A 6,038-nucleotide genomic window follows, 5' to 3' on the forward strand; every position below is an offset into this window, starting at 1 on the left:
GGGCGGGCGGGGTTGATGTCCGAGGCCACGGCATAGGACCGGCGCTGGGTTGGCCGGGATGGGGGGAACGCCCTGGGTACCGAGGCGGTACCGGCGCCGGGCCGGCCGGGATTGGGGGGCTGGGTGGGATACCGGGGCGGTACCGGCGCTGTGCTGGTCGGGATGGGAGGGTTCGCCGGGGTACCGGGGCGGTACCGGCGCTGGGCTGGCAGGGATGGGAGGCTGGGTGGGATACCGGAGCGGTACCGGCGCTCTGCTGGCCGGGGTACCGGGGCGGTACCGGCGCTGTGCTGGCCGCCGGCCCCGCCGTGCGGTGTTCGGTCACGAGTGCGAGGCACGCAGGCGCTGAGCGGCAGCGGGGGGACGGGGACGGGGCCCCACAAAGGCGCGGACGGTCCCTGGGTTGATACCGCAGCCCCCGGGATGTGCCCGAAGAGTTGAGCGGTTCTGCTCAACCGGGGGAATTTGAACTCCGCGAGTGTGCCCGACCCCAACGGCGTAAAGCCGGGGTAAAGAGTGGCGAATTAATGCAGCAAACACTTGAAAATAATCTTATAATACACGGACTTGGGGTTAATTTTGGTGGTGGCTTCGCTCCGTGCCTCTGCCACAAGTGTGGTGCAGCTCGGCGCGGAACGCGCACCCCGGCTGGTGCCGGCACCGCTCCCGGCACTGCACCCACGTGTCTTGTGAGAACCGGTCATAAAATCTAGAATGTATTGTAAATGGTGTTAAACAGGTGTTAAATAAACCAAAATTGCCTTTTCAATATGCATGTACAACAGGTAGTTAGAAATCGCATGAAAAAGTAGGTAAAAGATGCTATAAAGTAGTTGTTGATGCCAAAAAATCTGCAGGATGGAGATCCTGCAGTTCCTAAAACTATCGGCGGGTCTCATTTCTACAACACCCCCTAACATCTATTCTAAATTGATGCTGAGCAATACTGGGACCATCTGATTGCAATAGCAGGGTCAGAGTGCAGGTTTTGAACAGCCCCCAGGTTCCACAGCGTGGCTCCTCTCTGAAGTGACATCCTTTACTTCCCCTCCACACCTCCCAAGAAAGGGAACATCAAAGGATACCCAAACCCAGGGTCGGGGCTGATGGCTTTGGCAGTGCTCCTCTGGTTTGCTTTTTGCAATCAGTTAAGCATCCTAGGTATTATATGAAATATATTAAGTGTTAATGCAAAATTTAAAACACATTAAAATTCAACTTTGCAGGCCTTGCCGTTGATCTCTTTTAATGATCCATGACACGTGGATAAAGGCAGGAGAGGACGGAGTTCTAACAGGATTTAAGGCAGCGAGCTTCTCCTTATGATTCTGCCAAGAACTGTTTGCAGAATCTTGAAAAATCATGTAATCTTTCTCTAACATCTCCCTATTTGCAGATGATTGAACTTTATTATGGTATGGAAGTGTTTTATAGGCTATATATTGAAGTGTGGATTCCAGATGTCTGTTGGAGCAAGTGCATTATTAATCCATAATCCTGAGGAGATATATACATATCTTGACCTTTCAGCCAAGATTACTCAATCTTAAAATTAAATACATGTGTACATCTGTAGGATTGAGGTCAGAATACAAGATAAATGGATGTTACTAGAGAATCATCAGACAAAAAACACATCATCCATCCATACTGCAAAAGTCTACCAAAAGAGACAGAAGAGAGACATAAAAGAAAATCAACTCATTTTTCTAAATATTTTTTTTTGGACATGGACAATCTGAGACTCTTGGTGTATCAAGCCAACCCACCAAGGACTGTATCCATCACATACACCTGGAAACACCAGAACACATTATGGAAGCGTGGAAGTAAATGTTTCAGAAACAACACAGTTTCTATCTATAGACCTCCAAAAATAGAAAACACTTTTTAAACCTTGTTTTAGGACAGAAATGATACCTATTCCAATACAGTTCATTATACCATAGAAATAGTCTGTGTGTCAATAACAAAAAGCCTATTCCAGACTTAAAAGAACTGGGGAAAAAAGGGGAGGGGGAATGTGTAGGTTGTGGATGATGAGAATATCCATATCCACAGCTGCATTAGACAGGACAAAAACACTTAGAAGCAATATTAAATTTCCATGCTTAGTGCTGGCTGATGAGGGTTGGGGTTTCATCTCTGAGCAGATCATGGCACAATTTTCCAGCAGTGCCCAGAACTGGGCCCCATCAGGCGGTGCTTGGATGGGACAGCCCAGGGGTGACACAAGGCTGGCCTTCTTCACAGTCAAAAATACAGGAGAAACACCTCAACTTTGTGAAACAGTGTCAAAACCACAGCATCAACTGTGGAAAAGGAGTGGTGGTTATTGAGAAAGGGGCTGTGCTGAACTCTTCGAAAAAAAACACTAAAACATTTTCTTGCTAGATATAAATGTAGCTTAAATTATTTAAGATCTAATCATGCCAAGGCGCTGGATCCTGACCTCGTTAGCTTAGAGCAGGGAGCTGTCATTTAATTAATGTTGTACTGTGGGGCTCATGCTGAAAGCAGAGCTGAAGTGCTGTGCTGGGAAAGGCTCTAAGAAGACATGGGATCATTTCACCCCACTGGGCTTTAGAACTGTTACTTCCCATTGCACAGAATGGACTGGACTAATCTTAAAACATTTTTTGAAAATACTGTTTATCCTGTGAGATCTACCATTCTATACTTTACTTTCTTTACCTTGGGTTGGGATGGAAGATGAGATATTTAAGTATTTCACTGTTTTATGAAGGCAGTAGACATTTTTCTTGACATGGCAGATCAAAAGCTTTCCTCTGCAGAAATTCCATCAACTAAATGTTAAGCTCTACTTCAGATGTTTCCCTTAACCTCCCTGGGACTGCTGGCAAACCTGTATTTGCCTTTTGCTAGTTCAAATGTATTGTTTTTAATGCAGATCTACCATGACTTCCACTTTGTGGTGGCTTGATTTGGGTTGGATGCAGGAACAGGAACAAATGGAAGTGCTGATTTACATGTGAAGCTGGAGATCCGTTTTAGCAAAGCTGCTCTGGCGAGGGCAGCACCACGGTGCGCTCAGCACCGGATCACATTAATCACAGGGTACTTAGAGAACCTATTCAGCCTCCTACAGAAAATACAGAAGTACATTTTTAGCAGAAAAAAAAAGAACTGTGAGTATCCTTGTGACAGTGTACAGATTTCTCAGGGCTTTCTGGAAAGAAACTTGGACTTCTGCCACCTGCTTCGATTGTGTTCATGCATAAATGATCCAGAGAACGGGTTGACATTACCTCTAATTAGGGGTAATAACAGCCTGCTGCTGAAAGGGCCCGTTCCCTTTCTCTTGCATGTACATCCCTCACTTTTCCTGCATTAGGTCTGGTGTTGGTGCAGCCACGGGGCGAGGCAGTTCAGTGACCCAATCCAGCAGAAAACTCAGCCATTACGAAAAATAATATATATTTATTTCATTAAGTCAATCCACTGAAGCTCTGTAACCATTAGATCGGTGCGATCCACAGGCTGGAGAGGGCTGAGATGAAGGGAGAGGGCAGGATACACCCTTTTGGTGGCCTTCCGCAATTGCACAGGTCACAGGTGACAACAAACCCCGGCTCTGAGCCCCAGCGTGACTTCAGAAGAACTCCTTGAAGCATTTCTAAGAGTTAATTAAGCATGGCTGACTCCTTTAGTTTCAGTTCACTCCAGAGTGGCTGTGTAGAGTTGTGTCATAATGAGTAATAGAGTTGGAAATAATTTTTCCTGTTTAGTTTGTACCTCAGATGGAGCTGTAAAATGGGTCAGAAAGGGAAAAGGGTGCATTGCTGGGGTCCTCATGTTGATCCTTAGTGTATGTTTTTTTGTTTAACAAGCTGATTTTTCTTTCTTACAGGAAAGAAATGTTTACTTCAAAGCTACAACACTGAGGCTTGGAATCTCAAAATGACACATGGGTCTGGCTTGGAAAAGGGCTTGAGATGAAATGCCTTCACTGATTCTGCAGGTCCTTTTTCATCCTGATCCTCTGAATGAAATAGAAACTCAGCAGCACATCAGTGTTTAATGTTGTTGTATCTTTCAAAGCCCTTTCCAATAAACAGGAATAAGAGTGATGGACAGGAAAGCAGAGGAACAGTGAGTTCAAAGAGTCTATTTTAATACAATTATTTAGAAAGACACTTGAAGTCCTTGTCAGATGTATATGTCTTGCAGGTGGGTTTTTTTTAGAGAAATCTGATTTTAGGGAACAGGTCAAGACCTAGTGCAGTAGTACTCCCTCATGATGTTACAGTTCAACCATAATTTTGCATAGAAACAAGAAGAAATAGTGAACAATCCACGTTGATTATGTACATGTACATAAACATTTGTCATAGCTTATGAGCAGCAATGCTCATAATATTTTAAAATTTATGATTCCACAGGACAGAGACTCAAATGTTTGTCTGAGACGTGTAGGAAGTTCTAGTTACTGGTTTTTTATGGTTATAATATCTCCCAAGAAAAAAGTGATAAATCACAATTGGTTTGCTCTGACTTAGCCTCAGGCACCAGTGGGAGACAGAGAATGTTGATTGTGGGGTGGTCTTCTGTTCTGATGTGTTTGTTTTTTTTTTGGGGTGGGTGGTGGTTAATAATTAAAGCACACCAAAGAAAGAGTAGTGTTTTATAATCACAGACTCATTTAAGTTGGGAAAAACCCTTAGGATCATCACGTCTAACTATAAAATCCAAATCCACCTCTAAATTTTAACGTATGCTGGACATATGGGTCCTACACAGCAGTATTGTCACTCAAGAAAGGGAAAGTTTGGCCAAAATTCTGTGGGGTCCATGATAGAACAGCAGAAGCTTTTATGCAAAAACTAAGTCAAACTTATTCTTCCACTGAGGTGTTTTAATGCTTCTGTTGATAAAAATCTCACCCAAAGTTGTTTATAGCAAGAGGACTGTGTTTATTTCCCAAGAAGGGAATGAGATCAGATCTACATGGTACAGGGAATGCCTCTGAAGACTTCAAATACTTAAGATTATTTTTCTTGGATGTTTTTGCTACATCTTTTTAAAAAGAATGCCTCGTACATGAAAAGCGTCAAGTGACCTTGTTGGTATCGATTGTCATTCCCTTTGTTGTGCTTAAGGAAGTGAAGGACCTTGCAAATCAGAAAGGTGTGAAGAACAAAGCAAAAATGTTAAAGACAATCTACCGTGATTTTCCTACTTGTAAATAAGGTGGAAAATGACAAAACAATACAAACTAATGATGCTTTTGATTGTTATGGGAATGGATTCGTCTCCTAGGTGACCATCCATGTGCCTGTTAATAGTAAAAGTATCCTTGTTGAGTATTATTTGTATTGTTAAAATCCTGTTTTTCTTAACAACAAATTGATAGCAACTGGTTTGTTTCTTACTTATCCCTTAAGTCTCCTGATGCACAAATTTGATGTGGCACAAGCAGTGTATTGCCTCACCTTTTCAGAAATCACCTTCAGAACTGTGCTGAGTATTCACTAGGGAGTTCTGCTCTACACCTCAATTTTCCCTCTGTAAAACACAGAAAAAATGAATTATGGTTTAAAGGGTTTATGTGAACCTGGTAATAAAAAAATCTTTCAACACTGGCATGTGTAGATGTTGAAATGTTCTGCTTAATCAACCTTATCAAGTGCTTGCTGATAAAGGCGGGTTTATCAAGAGCTCTGGGCCTACAAAGTCTTGTGAAAAACCTGAGCTACGTGACAAAGGGTTAGGTGGGGTCAGTTTTAACTGGAAGCGAGAGTGGATGCTCTGACCGGTTTGGATCCACTGGACAGGTGTAGGTTACATGTATAAGCATTTTCGGATGGGTGGCTACAGAAGGAAGATATTGAAACACGGCTCAGTGCTTTGTTCTGAGGGACACCCCATCCTGTCCGCCCTGGTGAGCGCAGAGGCTCCTGCACCAGGCTGAGGGGCACAAACCCACCGGAAACTACAGATTCTCGTCAGCCGCACTCCAGCCGAGCTGCTCACCCGGGGATCGCGGCGGGGGCTCCGGCCGGGGCTCGGGGCGGGGC

At 44.1% G+C, this 6,038-nt stretch overlaps 1 protein-coding gene and 1 long non-coding RNA gene across 3 annotated transcripts in view; one reads left to right on the top strand and one right to left on the bottom strand.

Annotated features, from left to right (window-relative positions):
* The window catches only part of ORAI1 (ORAI calcium release-activated calcium modulator 1), an 18,209-nt gene that overhangs the window by 1,155 nt on the left and 11,016 nt on the right, over positions 1 to 6,038 (top strand). The window contains exon 2 of one of the 2 annotated variants that reach the window (XR_002002285.2): positions 3,872 to 5,603. The exons of the other annotated variant lie outside the window; for it this stretch is intronic. The gene's annotated coding sequence lies outside the window, so the exon portion shown is untranslated. Of the gene's footprint in view, positions 1 to 3,871; positions 5,604 to 6,038 lie in introns of those variants that run through there. 2 annotated transcript variants of the gene reach the window in all.
* LOC117245170 lies at positions 3,422 to 5,518 on the bottom strand. The gene is made up of 2 exons (XR_004499514.1): positions 5,454 to 5,518; positions 3,422 to 3,767 (listed from the first exon to the last, which is right to left on the bottom strand). It is a non-coding gene; the product is annotated as an uncharacterized LOC117245170 (long non-coding RNA).

Source organism: Parus major, chromosome 15, assembly GCF_001522545.3.
Source record: "Parus major isolate Abel chromosome 15, Parus_major1.1, whole genome shotgun sequence".
Taxonomy (NCBI): domain Eukaryota; kingdom Metazoa; phylum Chordata; class Aves; order Passeriformes; family Paridae; genus Parus; species Parus major.